We start from the raw sequence: 19,310 nt of genomic DNA on the forward strand, positions 1-19,310 counted from the left end.
TGCTAAACTTAACTGACAAATCATATTAGAAGATGGAGATCATCTCTAATGTAAAGAGGTAGTGATGCGCGGATTGGAGATGTCTTCCAAGCTGAATGATGACTCATACATGGTGAGGCAGAATCCACCAGCATGGTTTTGTTCGACTGGCAGTTTATCCCTGTTTGAGTCCATTCATAAATGTTATACTGAAATATCAGCTTTAAACAAGCTTCCTATGTGCTTGGTAGAGTTGGTTTAACACTTTATTTAAGCTTTACATGTTTAGCTTAAACTCACTTGCACAAGCCTTCTATTCTGTAAGAGGTAGAAAAGGAAATGGGGGCATCCCAGTTAAAAGAAATTTTTCTTATAATAATTTCATTATCTCTGCATTTTATATGTCTCTAACTTGGCTGTGAGTCATATTTTTGCTATTTTACTCCCCTAAGAAAGAAATAATAAGGATATTTATGTACTATAAAGGGAAAATGTGGGGGGAAGGGTAAAGATCTCTCTTTATGGGAATTGAAAATAAAATCTGTGTGATATTATCATGCTTAATAAACTATGGAAGTGGTATTTTAGTCTCAGTAGGAGATTAACCATTTGCATGTGTTTTCAGTTCCCTTAAGACACTTCGAAAAACAAATAAATAAAAGAAGATTATTATTTTTCTCTCTAGGAGAGAGTTGGACAGATTCCACATCTTAGGATGAGAGAATTCTGAAAGGTCAATGATTGGAAAGGGGCCAGAAAGAGGTTTATATTACTTTTCAGGTCTGACACCTGGTTCAGGGAGGGGCTTTCTATTCTGTGGCTTGTATTCCTGCTTCTTTATTAATATGAAACCTACAGTAGAAAAGAGAAAAGCACTCAGTTATCTCCTGTGTCCTGCATTCTTCACCTTTGGAAATGGCCATGTTATCATAAACCTAGACAAAAACACATTTTCCCTACTAATTTCTATTGTACATGTAGAGATTTTGCTGATATTTTGAGGGCTGGAAGAGTAGAAGAGTGATGTTCAACAGGAGCCAGAAACTTTTCAAATCAACTGAGTCTATCCCTGCTCTAATCCAGGAATGCCATGTATTAGAACAGCCAACCCCATGGAGTGCTGGGAACTGCTCCTAATAGAATTATGTTACCGGTTGATATACACCAAGTGCAGCAGACATTTGACATGGTATGCTCAGACCTCAAAACACCTCCAATTTGGCGGGGGTTTTTTGTTTTATTAATCCAATGAGTTATAAATTCAGAATATCATTTTATTTGTGCATTTGCACATAGAGCAAAGGAAGTCTGCATAGTCAAATATTGATTTGTTTTGATTCACTCACAGTAGTGTCTGAATTTATTCATGTCTTCTTCTCAAATCCACCAGCTAGAGTTTCCTTATTTATACTAAGTTAATCTAATGTATAAATGATATTGAAGTTGAAGGGAAATCTTATCCCTTGAGTACTTTATCACATTTTCTGTGTAATTAAATTTGGAAAGTGAGATCTGTGAATCAATATGGTGGCTTGACAATAGAAATAAGAAAAATGTGAGATTAGAAGTAAAGTTCCATTTTTTCCCAGCCTCCCTTTACTCTGCCCCCAAATTTTACTAAAAGGCTTAAAATTAGTATTAAGGATTATTAGAAAGACCATTAAAATGATAAAAATGATGTGCTATGATCTCTGTTCCTTTGTATCAAAGTCATAAAACTGACACTTCAATCTATGATCATTCAGAGACCTTCATTTAGTTGCCTGAATTTACTTGGTACAAAATATTCCCAGCCTGCAATCCTAATAACCTATATGTTTGCCATCTTTGTTTTTCTTTTTCTTTTAAAGCAGCTTTATTGAAGTATAATTGATATTAACGAATACCCAAGGTTAAACTGTATAATTTGATAAGTTAGGACAAACATATACATACACCCTCAAAACCATCATCATTTCAAGATAATGAAATATACATCACCCCCCCCCCAAAGTTTCCTTGAGCCCCATTGCAATCTTTCCCTCCTGCCCTTCTCCTCATCTCCTTATCTCCAATTACTGATCTGCTTTCTGCTACTACAGATTTGTTTACATTTTCTATTATTTTACATGAATGAAATTACACATTGTGTACTCTTCCTGTTCATTTGTTTTATTGCAGAATAGTTACATATTACCTGGTTACACCCCAGTTTGTTTACCCACACACTTCTTGTTGGATTTTTGATTTGTATTCAGATTTTGTCTGTTACAGATAGAGCTGATATGAACATTTTTAAACAAGTCTTTCAATAGATATAAGATTTTATTTCTCTTGGGTAAATACCTAGGATTTGAATGGTTGGATCATATGTTAAGTGAATGTTTAACTGTTTAAAGACACTACCAAACTGTTTTCCAAAGTGGTGGTATCATTTTCCATTTAGATCAGCAGTGTAAGAGGTAGAGTGACACCATTTCTTCTCCAACACCTGGTCAGTGTTTTAAATTTATACACTTTAACAGACGTGTAGGGGTATGTCATTGTGGCTTTAATTAACATTTCTCTCTTGAATACTGTGATTGAGTATATTTACACTTGCTATTATGATCTATATATCTTCTTTGATAAAGTGTCCATTCAAATACTTTGCTATTTGTATTGGGTTGTTTTCTCATTATTGAATTTTAAGAAATCTTTACATAATCTGGATCAATGCATTCATTGTTTATGTGATATGCAAATATTTTCTCCCAATCTGTAGTTTTTCTTTTCATACTCTCTCAATGTGCTTCAAAGAGGAGAATTCTTAATTTTGACAAAATCCAATGTATAACTTCCTTTATGAATTATGCTTTTGATATTATATATAAGAATTATTTGGCTATCTTAAACTCATAATGATTTTCTTCTTTTTTTTTTTTTAATAAATTTATTTATTTATTTATTTATTTTTGGCTGTGTTGGGTCTTCATTTCTGTGCAAGGGCTTTCTCTAGTTGCGGCAAGCAGGGGCCACTCTTCATTGCGGTGCGCGGGTCTCTCACTATTGCGGCCTCTCTTGTTGCAGAGCACAGGCTCCAGACACGCAGGCTCAGTAGTTGTGGCTTGCGGGCCCAGTTGCTCCGTGGCATGTGGGATCTTCCCAGACCAGGGCTCGAACCCGTGTCCCCTGCATTGTCAGGCAGATTCTCAACCACTGCACCACCAGGGAAGCCCGATTTTCTTCTTTTATTCTAGAAGTTTAAAAAATGTAGGGTTTACATTTAGGTCTATAATCTGTTTGGAGTTAATTGTTATAGATGGTGTGAGATATGGATCAAACCTCATATTTTTGCATATGGATATATAATTATTCCAGCACCTTTTGTTGAAAAATCTGCTGTTTCTTGTCTAAATTAAGTTCACATCTTGTTAAAGATTAATTGATTATATATGTGTGTGGGTCTATTTCTGAACTTTCAATTCTGAGCTATTATGCCAGTATCATAGTGTCTAGAAGTCAGGTAGTGTAAATGCTCCAACTTTGTTATTTTTCAAAGATGTTTTGTATATTCTAGATTGTTGCTTCTTTTCTGGTGTTTGTTTGTTTATTGCTTTATTGCATTATCTAGGACCTCCACCATGATACATAATAGAAATATTGAAGCAGGCATTCTTGTGTTTTATCTGCTTGATCTTAGCTAGAAATCATTTAGTCATTCACTGTTATGTATAATATTAGCTGAAAGTTTATCAGAGTAATTCTTTGTCAGTTTGAGAATGTTCTTTTCCATTCTTGTTTGCTGAAAGTTCATGCAGGTATTCAATTTTATCAAGTTGCTTTTATGTATCTATTGATATGATCATTTAATTGTTCTTTTTGTTATGTTAATGTGGTGAATTAGATAGATTTATTTTTGATGCCTTTAATTCCTTGAATAAGCTCCTCTTCATACAGCTCCCTAGTCATCAGTGAGCCACCCTGATGGCTAACATCCCAGACAAGTCAGATGTTAGACATCTCAGACTTGTCAGTTGCTGTGAATATTGTTTTCTGCTTCCTCAACTCTTAAGGGCCACCATGATTCATTCCCACTCACTTTGCTGTAGTTGGAAAATGGAGCTCAATTAAAGAGTCATTGTAATCATGGAGTTCAACTCATGAGTTTCCTTTTTCTCAAGGATTAAGTTTATATGCTTTGCGCTGTCAAATAATTTTAAACAGTCCTCATGCATTCTGTCCAATTTATAATTGTTTACAACAGGGGAGCCAGTTTTATGCCAGTTACTCCATCATATCAAGCAGCAGAAATTCACCTTTTCTACTGAAAGATATTCTTCCTGGGTGTGGACTTATAGGTCAGCCATTATTAATTTTTCATACTGTAAATATATAATTATGACTTATTTCTGGCTAAATGATAACTGTGGTCTTATCATTATATATTGAGGGTGATATGTCTCTTTTTCTCTGAATGTTTTCAATATGCTTTATTTGACTTTGGTATTTATCAGTTTAACAACAAAATGCCTAGGTGTGTTTTTATTTGCACTTTTTATACATGAAATTTATAGAACTCCTTAAAATGGATCTTTATTTCTTTTATACGTTTTGGAAAATACTCAGCCATCATTTCTTCAAATATTGTATCTTTTTTGCCTTTTGATGTTTCAGTTACACATTGTTAAACTTTTGGTGTGTCTCATAATGTTCTGCTACCTCATATGCTTTGTCTGAATATTTTCAAGTTATGTATCTTCCACTTTAACAATCTTCTCTTTTATATTGTCTAACCTACTAATATATTCACCTATTGAAGTATTATTTTAGTAATTATATTTTTGTTTCTAATTTGTATTTCACTATATCATTTATAGATTATAGTTCCCTGGGGAAATTCTATATCTTTTCATTAATTTGAATATTTTAAAGGTAGTTATTATAAACTCTGTGTCAAATAAGTCCTGGGTTAAAGAATGCTAATGATTCTCTTCAAATATTATTTTTTTCATTTCTACCACTTGTCAGTCACTTGTTCTGTATCCTAGTATTTCTGAAAAGTTTTATTTGAATAATGAACATTATGTATGGCAAATAGTATAGTCTTTGTATGATGTGTCTTCCTCCTGAGAAAACTTAATTTTCTTCTGACTAGCAGTTTGAGAGGGAGCACATCAAGTTTATTTATCGAGGGACTGAGATGATAAAATGATGAATTTCAGACTTTTGATGGTGGACTTATTTCTAATTTGCTTTTAATTCTGAGACCTAATGCTTCACACTTCTAAAATAAAAGCTGGAGATATTTCCAGGGACCGTCCTCCCTTTGAAGGACGCTGAATTACAATTTTTGATTGCGCTGCTCTATTACTGCCAAAAGCTCTGATTAGTTTTATTTTCTTGGAAGCCACTTTCTTTTTTGTTTTCTCTTTATCCTATGTAACATATACAGCAAAGATTTGAGAACAAAAATCACACAGAATGTTTATCTCACATCTTTCCAGTGTCCTTTTCTCCATGTTCTTGGCTCCACAAGTATTTGCTAATTTGTTAGCTCTAATCCTTAACGGTGTGTTTTTTCTGTCCCATGCTGTTTCCAAAAGGCTTTGTCTACTGTGTCCTGCTTTCCCTTTATGTCTCATGCTATGCATTGGAAAATCCCCAAATGGAAGAAGCAGTGAAGAATTTTTTTTTTAATGCAATATGTTCCTCTCTCTCTGGTCTTTCCAATCCAGCTTTTAAAAAAAAATTTAATCTCCACTGAAGTATTTAGCTGATACAAACTACTCCATCATACCCCAAAATAGAAATGTGTTATCTTTTCTTTTTAATGACATTTACTCTTCTCAGCTTTTCTGAAAGAAACCATGTATTGTCTGGTTTTTATTTGATTGGTATGATGAGTTAGGCCAGGACCTTGAACTTCTGAATCTTTATCCAGCTTACTGCCTTGGGACCTCAAAGATGATACATTCAGAAATAAGCTATCTTCAAACCCTGAAACCTCTGGCCTTCATAAGATTCAAGGCATGTCTGAGCAGTCTTACATACCCTGCTTTTCCCTATGCCTCATCCTGGTTATTCCTTGACTTTTTCAGTAGAGAGAGATTTACACAAGATACAGGCACTTAAAAAAAAAAATCAGCTGCAAGAAATTAGATAGAGAGATTATTCAGAGAAAGAAGGGTTCTAATAAAGAGAAAACAGTAGGAACACACATAATTCATTTTCAAATTTTAAAGCCATTAATTTCTAATCATATGTAAGGCTTTCTCCAATGGATTAAACTAAAAAGTGTCTTGAATTATGTGACTATCAAAAGTTTTCTTCACCTTCTTCCTACTCCTTTGCTTTCTTTCTTATACTATCGTTGAATTATCTTTATTAGGAATCCAAATGCATGTGGCTGTCTAAATATAATACAGGATAACATTCCTGCTCTTTGGTAGCATGTGGTCTGAAAGCAAATGTGAGATTGTGGATAAGGACCAATTCACATATACAGGAAATGGAACAATTAGAGAGAAGATGCAACAGCAAGATCCAAGTCTGTGATTAAATGAAATAATTCATTGTACTGGTAATAAATTCAGTGTTCTGGCTTCATGCTGAGAAAGTGAGTAGGGACTAGATGGGAGAGTAAATTTTCTCACTGGGGATGGCTTCCTACTGCTCAAGATATAGGCATGAGTCAGCCTTGAAAATGTTTTCCAAGACTCAGATGGTGTCTTCTTGTTTTTCGGTGCTTAGTTGCCTCTATTCCCAATCCATCAGCAGAGCTCTCTGCTTGTCTCCATTTTAAAGCACATACGTCCTCCCCCCATTGTAAAATTATGTTATTAAGTGTAAAGAACCATTTAATATTAGAACAAGAAGAGAGCTTATGTATCACATTGTCTAGGGGTGAAAGCTAGGTTTTATCTCACACACCAGCCTCAATCAATCAAAAGTGATTATGTGGAAAGCTGAGCTGAGAAGGTTGTAATTCTATGCTCAAAGTCAGTAGAAGGGTGGATAATGATTTATAACAAGAATATAGACTAGGGGATTAGCATCATGTTTGCTATGTATTTGCCATCCCAGATTTAACCCAACTATCTCATTTCAAATTAGTAAAATGGAGCCCAGAGGGTCAAGTGACCTCCCCAAGTCGTATAGTTATTAATGATAATGTTAAAACTCAAATCCATGTCCTCTTTCTTTCAGTTTCTCAGTGCAATGCTTCTTCTCCTCTGATCCACCACCTTTTAAAATACTAGAATAAAAGCAGGAATAAACTGGTTTTAAAATTCAATCTATCCTTGTATGTGTAGACTGTTGGTCCTTAGAACCACAGGAAACCTGATTGCTCGAGTTTGAATTCCAGATCTGACACCTTCTTACTTAACAGTATGAGAATTTTTAAATCTAAAAATAGAGCTTATTGTATGAGTAAAATTCAAAGTACTTGCACCAACACCTGCCTTGTAGAAGGTGCTCAATAAATGTTTGGCCATAATTATTAGTTTTGTGCCTGCAGTAGTATGCTCATTCAAGGTGATCTTTTCAAAATAAGTTGAGTCTAAAGTCAGTCGCAATATCATCTGTTCTTCCCCTATTGAGGTCCTTTAATCTGTATGCCTTCACACAAAAAATAAACCAATTAGGCTTTAAAAATTGTAAGGAAAATGATAACAATTGTAACAGAAAAATGATAACAATAATAGCATGGAAACAAGAGGAGTGTCCAAATCTAGCTTATATTTGAATTTATTCAATTGTTTTACCTGCTCTGAGTACATGCTTCCCTTAGGAACCCCATATATTTTACTTTCAAAGAAAAGAGTTCTCATTAACTAGAAATCTTTAGCTCTATTAATCTTTCATAACTTGTTCTAACACAGTTCAGGGGAACTGTGACCTGTACTGTTAACAAGAAAGATAGAAAAAAAAATATATGTATATATATATATCAGAATCACAGAGCCTGTTCATAAGATGCCCAAAGCTTCAGATCAGGAGTGGTGATAGTTTCACTTTCAAATATTAATCGTACCAGAATCCTCACCTTTACTGCCAGAATTATGGAAGCTTCTAGAAGATACTCCAAGCCATTGGTTGGTCTCAAGGACACTCACACCTGTGCAAGTTGTTGACATGGACCCTCTGCGAATCCTCCCTATCCTACTGAGACTAGCCTGTGTGCTGTAGGGAGCACACCTGCTGTAGAGAGACCTGCAATGTCAAAGCCGAGGAAACACAGGCGCTTACCTGGAGAGAGTTTTCTTCACTAATGTCTCAGTGCCAGGGGCTCTGAGCATCTTGGTGACTACTATAATTGGAACTCTGCCTGTGTACTTTTTGAAGAGGAAGTCGCATCTGGGGACTGGCAAACTGCAAGTGTTTTCCAGGGCTTTGAAAGCAGAGACATCCCAGACATTCAACAAAGGATGACATTGCCACAATGTGGCAGTTGATTTAAAATTTGTAAAAAAAATGTTAACTGTCTCATTGGTGATGATATAAAGTCATAACATGTACTTAACTTCTTCAATACTTTTTCTAAATTAAAAGTATTTAATTACTTTTAATTAAAAGCATCCTAAGCTTTGCAGCTTACCATGTTACAGACCTATCATACATCTTTCTTCTGAATAGTGAATACTTTACTGATGTCGCATGTTTAACAATCCTGTGAACTCCTAGGCATGAATTCTTTTTTTTTTTTTTTAAAGATTTGATGAAAGTTCATAATAATGCAGTTGACAAGAAAATTAGTTATTTCTGAGATATACATTTTAAAGTAATAACTAGGATTATTACTTATAACATTATACCAGAACATATAAGATTTTTAGAAATTTCATGCAATGTCTGAAACATTTATATTAACATATTTCCATACATATTTCCATACAAATACAAATATAAGATTTTTAGAAATTTCATGTAATGTAGGCATGACTTCTTAGAGTAAAATTTCTAAGCAATATTTTTGTGAAGTTGTGTAAGAGATATAGAGGAAGTTGGTCCATTTCCCCTGTTTACAAGCATCTTTATCAGGTGCTCTTAAAAATTCAATTGATATCTTTATATATGTATTAATTATAAGGCAGAGATTCTCAAAATTGTGTGTTCCAAGAGCCATTTTAAAGAAAGTTGTTTATCACACACTTCAAGAATACAACCATGAATTTCAACATGAAAAACACGGACTTGAGAAAATAAAGACTTATACTTTGAAAATGTCTTCTGATAGAAAATTAGCATTGTAAAGTAGTGTTGTAAAGTAAAAATAAATTCTGTAAATTCTATAAGAAGTAAATTTTGTAAGAATATATTGAAATAAATTATGAAACAAAACTCAGAGTGCGTCCTTGAGTGTATGTCCATGAACCTCAATTTGAGAAATTTTGTTATGGTGTTTTAAGTTTTATCAAGTACATATCTGTCATCTCATTTAATTTTTGTATCAATCCTGTGTAATATGTAATATTGTTTTACCAGATCACCTGCAGGATCATCGATAGTGCTGGCATTTTAGCTCTGATCTTACAACTTCAAATATTGCTAATATGATATTGCCTAAGAATAATTAATATCTTCTTATTGTTTAAAAATTGATAAATCTCTTTTATATAATCCATCATATGTGGACTTCATAACAATCTCTGAGGTAATAGGCTGGATATTATTTCTGCGAGCAAATGTTGGTAGGGTTTATATTGTTCTTTTGCTTTTCTAGGCCCAGTGCCTATTTCATTAGAAAGAATCTCTTTTACACTCTTATTCATTTTCAGCTATTTGATTATTATTTTTTAGCAAGGTGCAGTATCATCCTAAACAAGTAAACCAGCAGGTGTTTAATAAGCCTCATTGTATGTTTAATTGTAAATAACACTCAAATGGTCTAAAATAGTATTTTCCAGAGTAAGATTGCAAAAAATTAGTCATTCTGCCCTGCAAAGACAGAGGGAGAAAAAGAGAGAGAGAGAGAGAGAGAGAGAGGAGAGAGAGGGACTGGTTTAAAACAAAAGCTATACATACTACTATATATAAAATAGATAACTAATGAAGATCTACTGTATAACACAGGGGACTCTACTCAATACTCTGTAATGACCTATACGGGAAAAGAATCTAAAAAAGAGTGCATATGTGTATGCATAACTTTTTCGCTTTGCTGTACAGCAGAAACTAACACATTTTAAATCAACTATACCCCAATAAAAATTAAACATTTTTTTAAAAAATTAAAGTAAAATAAAACAAAAGCTAACTGTCTATCAACTTTTTGAAGATTCACAATACTACCTTAAAAACTATGAGAAGTTCTGCGGTATAAATCTATTTATTTCAGCCAGTATTCCTTAAACTTATTTACCCCCTTGTATGTGTGTACATTTCAGTCTAGAGGTATATGTCACTCCTCTAGGGGTTCATGACATTTATAACTGAAGAACACACTACTTGAAGGTTGGTGCTACACCATATTTCAGAGTATCCTTCTGAAGCCTTATATGGTCCAACGTCTTCCATTACCTGAGATGTGTCTTTCCCCCATTTCAGTGTCTCTCATTCACTGAAGCAGAGAGACTGAATAGTTTCTAACAATGATCTTTCTTCTGGCAAGGGAAACCTAAGCAAGAATTTGTGTTCTTCCACTTAGTGCAACATGGTACCATGTGTCTTCACCTCATTAAAAGGTAAACTCAATGCCACTCAATAGGCAATGTAACAACCAAGTATTTTGAGTAAACCAATGAACCCTCCAGCATTGCAAAACATTGCAAGAGAGGCTAATGCACAATGCTTTAAATAGATGTTATCCATTGTTATTATTATTATCTAAAAATTATTATTATTATTACTCTGTAAAGATAACTTCATTTTATGCAATGCAGGTGTTTTGAATATTTGAATCCATATTATATTTTCATAAAGAAATATGTTTAAAGACTGTAGTGCAGTTGGATGTCTAAAGGAACCACAGCAAAACTTTAGCAAACTTTAAAAATTGATTATTATTTTCAATATGACTATAATCCCCACACCAATTAAATATATATTTTCCTGTTACTTTGGGTATTCTGAAAATGGGGGTATAACAGGATTATGATAGGGCATCCATATATGATGTATAACATTCAAAATGGAAAAAAAGAATCAATGGATAACTGACTCGAAAGTGATGGAAGTTTGTAGAGAGTATCAGAAGTGATTATGACTATAAGAGGAATAGCAGTACATTTTGAAGTTGTTTCCACTAGGAAAATCTTCCTGAAATTCTATAGCATGTTTTATTGTTGAGGCATTTATTCAGGGAAATATTCCCAATGTCATATGCTCTGGATATCCATTCTCTGGGCTTTGCAAAAGTCTTAACATGCTTGTTATACACTGATGACACTTTCATCCTGGAAATGTATTGTCTCCGTAACTTAACACCTGCCACGAGGAACAACATTAGACTCAGAACGTGCATTCAAATATTGTAGGGTCAGTATATTAGAAATTATCAGAACATACTGCTCAAAGACAGAAAAATTAATCAAAATGTCCAATTTTAGCTTTGCTAGCAACAGCAGGGCACAACAGACTGCAGAACTGATTAGTTATTTATTAAATAAGAACAGTGGTGACAGAGTTTTAAAATATTAAATTAGCCTAACAGAGCTCCCAGCAAAATGGAAAAACCTAAGCACAAGTTGGGCTATAGACACAGCAGGGGGCCGTCTACAAAAGGTGGCAATGACAAAGGTTCTTGCCGATAATGTTGCCCCTGCAAAACTTTATGTTCGTGGACTTAAAGAATTACTCTGATTTATTCTACTTGCTGTGATCTTCTCCCCTGGACAAATTTACCCACTTAGTCTGAGATGACACCAGGGAAATCAAGGACCCTTGGGGCCTTAACCTGGTCCAGAATATGCTTCTCTATGTGGCACAGGCTTGGCTACTCAGAAACCAAGATGCAACCAAACTTGACCATTAGTAAAGCCAGTGGGCAACATCACCTGATGATGTTACTAGCCTGTTTATACTGAATAAGTAAATGAAAGTTTTAAATAGAAGTGATCACATATCCTACTGATGACATGCATATATTACTACTCACCGCTAATTGTTGGAAACTATCTGACAAAGTTGGATCAGTAGTTTCCAAAAGTTAGATCGTATGAACTAAGGATCTGTGCAACTACTGCCTTCTGTGAGATGAGAATTCATATATGTGGGATGCTGCCTGTGAACTCTGGATACTGGTATTCAATTTTAAAAGGAGATTGTTGAAGAGGTAGTACATACAACTTCCTCTAGAGCTTAACATCATCCCAGTCTTGGGACTAAATATATGCTAACTGTTTAATGCCTTTCATTTTATCATCCATAGTTTCCATTTTGAGCATTAGGAAGAATTAACATCTGTCTTTTGGCATCAAGTTGAGTCTGACAAGGCAAGTAAAGAAAAAAAAAAAAAAGCAGCAAAAGAATTAAAGAGAGAGTGTCATGTCTGTAAGTTCCCTCTGTGCTGATAATTCCTCCAAATGGATACATCATTTTATGAAGAACTCATCACCAGGTTCCCTCACACCCTGGAAGAGGGTGGATGTCTTTCCAAAGCCTTTCACCTATGTAAGGTGTTCATTATGAGTCTAGGCTTGGGAAATGAAGGCTGTTTATATCTCAAATTACCTTCTAGTCAAGCTTTTCTCCACAACTAATTGGCATGACCTTGGGTGTATCTGCTCTTGAATATCCTTGACATCCATCTGTTATGAAGATGGATTAGTTCTGTAGGTGGCAATCAGCTTTCCTGGTTTAGCCAAAGTGCATCCATTTCTCTTCAGGCCTATTAAGCTGGGAATGAACTTTCAAGCTAATGCATCGTGCAGTCACTACCACTCTGGGGATGCCAGACACCTAAATATTTTGTATTCACTAAAAAAACAAAATAAAACAAGAAAACAACAACAACAAAATTTCTTTCTAAAACAAGAGAGATAGAAAGAAGAAGGGAGGAAGGACAAAGGGGGAAAAGTCAATAAAAACCTAGAGATTCAATTAAGAGTTTAGGTATCTGCCAGCTTTTATTAGCTCCAACTTTGACTTATATGGCTGAGGTCAGCAAGTGGTCAGTGTGGAGGGATGTAGGGAGGGCAGCAGAATTGCATCAGGGTCTTGGATACAGGGAGCACCGTGTCTCCTAAATGGGTAACAAGAGATGATCGACTCTAATGACAAGAAAATCACAGTTTATTCCAGGGAAAGAATATGTTTCTCTGCAACCTTCTAGCCAGCATGAGGGAATCTCCCACTGCTACATGGCATGTTACCATTAAAATCCTTATAAGTGATTACTCCCTCTCCCCAACTGCACACATACCCAATCCTTAGAGAGAGAAAAGGTTTGTTACCCATGCCTGACTTAAAATAAGACATAATCTGAAGTATTTGGAATTTGTATTCAGTAACAAAGTATGAAATAGTATCAAATTTTTTGAATGAAATCTTTGTTCATTAGGAGAGGAAAAAATATTTTAAGAAAATACTAGGCACTGGAATTTGTACACATTCACTGACATACTTTATCCCAGAATGTCCACAGAGCAACAACGATCACATTCAAAAAATGTGATACAATTTCATACTCTAAAGAATACATATCCTTGGGCAAATATCAGAGTCAATGTTTTAGAGCTAAAAAAAAAAAAAAAAAAAAAAAAGGCTAAGTGTAATGGCTACCTTGCTTGAAGTAATCCAGCTGTTTTCACTCCACAGCCAAATCTTCTGATTTTACAGTGTACTCCTGTCACTGCACATCCATGCACAAAAAAATAAAGACATTTATTGAGCACCTACTATATGGCAGTCAGTGTTCTTGATATGGGGGATCCAAAAGTGCACAAAACAGACAAACATCTGTGGTTTCTCAGATCTAACATTCTACGGAGTTTCTCATGTCCTGCCTATTTTTCTTCTTAAGACTTGAGGACAATATATCGGTGACATTTTTTGATTTGCTTGTGTGTTTGTTTATTATGTCAAAACTTCTTCTTGATTACTTTGGGTCACATTATGTTCAAGAGAGTCATGTTGATTTTGTTCCATCCAATTATTTATTTTAAAATATCTATTACGTGTTAGTGACTAAACCAGGCACTAGAGATGCATAAATCAAACTATGACCATGGGAGTTGGAAAGAGGATGCCTCACAGAGATTTGAAGAAAATCATAGGGATTCTGATTTAACCTAGAGGATTAAACAGGTGTTCACCACATCTCCACTTAAAACGTCGTGTTTTATAAAAAGCATAAGGTCACAGGAAAAGTTAATAAGATAGAAAACAATAAAGACAAAGGATGGGATTACATGTATGCAGATGAGAGAAAATTAACACACCTTATAGGTATTGGAATAGGCATTGGAAATAGGCAGGCCAACTTGTGTTTGAGAACCCTGGAAAGACCCAAGAGGTGAAGGATGAAGCAGGTTAGAAGTTAGGGTGACTGTCGGGACAAGGAACAGGAGGGTTGTTTGGAAACCTGTATAAGATGCATTTTACTCCTGCATCTCGTCTCCCACCCCACACAGCCGATGACACCACATCCCTGCCCTCTGCAGAGTACAGGCATTTCACTCTCTGAAAAAGGAGTTGAATTAGAGAGAGTGTTCTGGGGACAGTGATTGAAATCATACGAATTTAGTGACAGTCTCCCATGAGTCCCTTCCCCTTGCAGTTCCATTCCCTTATTAGATACACTCTTCAGTGGGCAGCTTCTGATGTAGCATTCAATATTTCCCCTTTCCTGTACCCAAACTCTCATGGGTCACTCCCTCCCTGGTGTGTATGCTACCACCCAGGGCTCTTGGCCTCCTTAATCGATAGAAAGTGAGAAGAGGCCAGACAAGAAACTCAGAAAAGTCTTTATTGGGGTCCCTGCTGCAACAGGAGGGAGCGAGAACAAGTAACAGTTTCCCTTGCTCACTCCCTGACGGGAGGCAAGCTGGTTCCTTATTTGGGGTGAGGGTAGGGGCAGGTCCAGGGGTCGGGCTGGAGGGGGTGCTTACGTGGTCTGCCCACGCACTTTGGTGGTGTTGAGTGCAGGAGGCATTTGTAATATCCTGCTTTTGCTCCCTGCTCCTCAGAAGTGGCAGTTGGGTTTTTGGTCTTTTTGTATCTTATCGTTCATGATTTGCCCCAATTGTGCATCATGCAGTGATTTTTAGTCCCTTAGAGTTTCTGTGTATTTTGTTGCTGGAGATGTTTATCCAGGTGCAAGCGCTGCAGCAAGGGTCCCGGTCCCAGATCCCAGTCTGTCTCATGTGGGCTGGGCCTGGAGACTGGCTTCTAATAAATAGAATGTGGCAAAGTGAAGGGATGTCCTTTCCATCATTAAGTGACAAGAACTGTTACTGTGTCTTGCTGGCACTCTAGCAGGCTCTTTCTTGACTTCCTGTTCACTCAGTCTAAGGCAGCAAGCTCCATGGAGAGGTCCACTTAGAAAGAAAGTAAGGGAGGCCTCTGTCCAGCAGACTGTGAGGGACTGAATCCCACCAACAACCTTGTGAGTGAGTTAGAAAGAGCCTCCCCAATTAAGCTCCATGATGACTGCAGACTCGTAGGGTGACCAGATGTCCTAGTTTCCCCAGGACCGAGGGGTTTCCTGGGATAAAGGGCTTTTATGGCTAAGACTAGGAGGAGAGTGCTGGGCAAACTGGGATGGTTGTTCAACCTACTTGTTAGAGACCCAGAGCCAGAAGTCCTAGATAAGCTGCACCCACATTCCTGACCACAGAAACTGTGAGATGATAAATGTTATTTTAAGTCACTGATTTGGGGGCTGATTTACGTAGCAATAGGTAACTAAAGTAGACTTCCAGAACACTGACAACCAGAGTTACACAAGCAAGGCAGGATATCCGACTACTTCTCATGGTGAAATGATGACCATAAGAGAAAAGATTTATCATTATTTACAGTCAGTGGTTTTCCTAAGAAAATTTTAAGATTCCTACCTAAGCATTCCACAATGAAGTCTACCTCTTGTCAAGACCAGCCTGTGCATACAGAACTTCCTAAAAACATTTTAACATTTCCCTTTTAAGGGAATTAACAACCAAGATTAAAATAAAATTTTAAAGATGACTTCTAATATAAAGGTCAAAAAGCAAAGAAAATGTACAGAAAAAAAATTGGATGAAAAGGTCTAGAGAGTAAAAGAAAACTTCACCAGAATCACTAATGTACCCATGAATATCCTCCAAAATGTAAAAGAAAAGAGGGCAGTCATAAAATCAGAACAAATGCTATAAAAGGAGCATTAATAGAATAAATAATCTTGGAAATGAAGAATATGAAAGATATTAAATCTTCACAGAAGTGTGGAAAGATAAAGCAACTTTCTCGTAAAACTGAATAAAAAGACAGCGTTGAAGTTATAAAAGAAGAAAGGGAATTAAATTAAAGCATCAGTCTTAGATTAATAGGAATTCCAGACAACCAGAGAATTAAGAAAACAGGGAGAATAAAATTATCCAATAATTTTTAAAAATCCAACTTGAAAGGGGCAACCAAGTGCCCAAAACAATAAATTTTAAAAAGGACCCACATCATTAAAAAAGAAAAACTATAAAAGTAAAACCTGTATCACAAAATAGTAGGACACTAGGAATAAAGAAAATAACCTTTAAAAATGCAGAGAAAAAAATTATATACTACAGATCAAGAATCAGAATAGCATCAGATTTCTCAACTGCATCACTGGATTCTAGAGCACAGTGGAACAATCCTTTAAAAATCCTCAAAGGAAATTATCAGCGACTAGAATTCTGCCTCCAGAGAAAACTAGACAGTCGTTTGTTGGGAAGGAAACACAGATGATAAAATGCAGATCACTGTTTGAAGCAATTTGACTATGAAGTGTGAGGGACCCCTGTGTAGGGGTGAAAAAGGCGTGTGCATTTTGGAAGCTCAGTAGCACTCACCAATAATTTGAAAACCCCTCTCATTCCAGGCCCAGAATCAGAGAGCCCTGTCTGATTCCCCCTGAATATGGACATGGACGTGTGAATTCTCTGGTCATAAAAAGTGGCGTGCTACTTCTTTTTTTTTAAATTAATTTATTTATTTATTTTTGGCTGTGTTGGGTCTTCGTTTCTGTGCGAGGGCTTTGTCTAGTTGCGGCAAGCGGGGGCCACTCTTCATCGCGGTGCGCGGGCCTGTCACTATCGCGGCCTCTCTTGTTGCGGAGCACAGGCTCCAGACGCGCAGGCTCAGTAGTTGTGGCTCACGGGCCTAGTTGCTCCGCGGCATGTGGGATCTTCCCAGACCAGGGCTCAAACCCATGTCCCCTGCATTGGCAGGCGGATTCTCAACCACTGTGCCACCAGGGAAGCCCGTGGTGTGCTACTTCTGTACAGAATCATTTAGAATTGGTGCTCGAATCTTCATACTCTCTTTGTCTGCAACATTAAAACTTGAGACCTTTTGTTAAAATGATGGTGCCCTGTCAGGCTCAGTCTCTGAAGGACTAGGATGAGTAGAGCTTTGGGACTGCTAGCAATGGACATGTGGAGTGGGTGCAAAGTAAATCTTTGTTGTAAGACATTAAAGTTTTGAGCTATTTTCAAAGTATGATTTATCCATCTTGATGCACGTGGTGTGTTGTCCGTGGGCTTCAGTTTCATACGGAGATACATTTATATGTTTGTATGATATAAAAAGCAACCAGCGAGGCAGAGGTAGAACATCCCAGGCAGAAAGACAAACAATGGAGATACAGAAGAAAGAAAGGGGGATCTGGAAGATCACAGATTAATGGAAGAATTAACCTTCAACGGGAAGAGAAATCCCTCATCCTTTGTGATAGAAAGGAATGAGCTGCAATGGAGTATGAATGTGCTTATGGTAATCAATACGAGGTCAAGAATTTTTCCATAAAGGCTCTGTTTTCTTTTCTGATAAGTGGGAAATGAGGCTCTTTGTTGTGCATTTTTGAAATTGTTGGGGGTGGGGATGAGATAGTGGAATGATAATGTATCAGGTTCAGCTGGGAAAACAAAAACCCCTTTATTCGTTCCAAGAGTGAAGGGTTTTACTTCAGGAATATTAGTGGTTTACACAAATGTTGGAAATGCTGAGAAAATGGAGGTCAGGTAGCCAACACGGAAAATATCAGCCATCAGCTACAAAACAGAATTCCAAGAGCAAGCATGGAAACTGCTAGAAGTCTCAAAAACATTTTGAGAAGAGCTGACCAAATATCTTGGTCCACACGAGTAAAGTGAGTGGTTATGAAATTGCTGCAAATCCTATGTCTAACTGCGCATCTCACAGCAACTACCTCCAGGGAATGACGGCTTCTCCTTCCCCTCTACTCACTCCCCTCACACGAGTGCCTCTTACTGGCAGATACTAAGAGGCCAGAACTACAGAGGAAAAGGGAGTCTGGGAAATGTAGTTCCCTGTCTGCAATTTGGTGGACATCTGTGAAGGGAGCGGTGATGGTGACATATTGACTACAAGACAATTGGTACAGCAAGTATTTGGGACTTGTGTCATTTGTGGCAAGCTTCCACATTTTGAAGGCTTTTCCCGCATTTTGATAGTTTCTCATAGAGTAAATCTGCTTTAGCAATGTAGAACTCCCACCCAAAACTACATCTCCAGTTTCCCTTGCTATTAGGATCTGGACCTGTGTTTTAGGTGTTTAAGTCAGAGGTACTATGAAATGTGATTTGGAACAGAGTTATGTGGGGAAAGAAACAGGACAAAAAACGTCCAGTTTCCCCACACAGCTTACAGCAGAAGCAACCCTGTTCTGAGCTCAGCCGAGATTATAAATTTATGATTTGAAAGCTCCCGGATCAAGGAAAAGGCAGCACCACCTTTGGTGGGCTAGGTCCACCATGAGGCTCTCAGAGTTTTTCCTGGAACCCTGGCCTAGAATCTGTTCTCCAGCCCTCCCAATGATTCCATGAACTATTTTTAGACTTAACAGTTTATCTACTTAAATTAGGCAGTGTTTTCTGTTGTTGTCAACTAAGAGCACTGACCAATACTTTATGATTAGAGTTTGGTAAAGACTTAGAAAATTTGCTCTTGGGAAGAAGAAAGGAGGAAATGTTGTGTTGAGTTGTTTTGTTGATAACAACCCCAGTCTAAATTATTTTTCTCTAGCGGTTCTTAGCAGCTCAGGTTACGAAGTGGAGTTGGTAGTTGTTTGGATCAACCCAGGCTTTTCCTGATTTTACAGTTGAAAGAATTGGAGAACTGAATAGTTGATCCATAGTCCCAGGCAAAGAAGTAATGGAAATGGGAATTGAATCCATGTTCATTAGGGTCCACATGTAGTAATAAGGCTCTGGAGATGACATTTTCTCTCTCAC

General features: G+C 36.7%; 1 long non-coding RNA gene across 1 annotated transcript; it reads left to right on the forward strand.

The window, feature by feature from the left end:
- Positions 1 to 8,518: 8,518 nt before the first annotated feature.
- On the forward strand, positions 8,519 to 14,328 carry LOC309605167. Its single transcript, XR_014231267.1, has 2 exons — positions 8,519 to 8,625; positions 8,878 to 14,328. It is a non-coding gene; the product is annotated as an uncharacterized lncRNA (long non-coding RNA).
- Positions 14,329 to 19,310: the final 4,982 nt, after the last annotated feature.

This window comes from Balaenoptera borealis (assembly GCF_965194805.1).
Source record: "Balaenoptera borealis genome assembly, chromosome: 11".
In the NCBI taxonomy this organism is placed as follows: domain Eukaryota; kingdom Metazoa; phylum Chordata; class Mammalia; order Artiodactyla; family Balaenopteridae; genus Balaenoptera; species Balaenoptera borealis.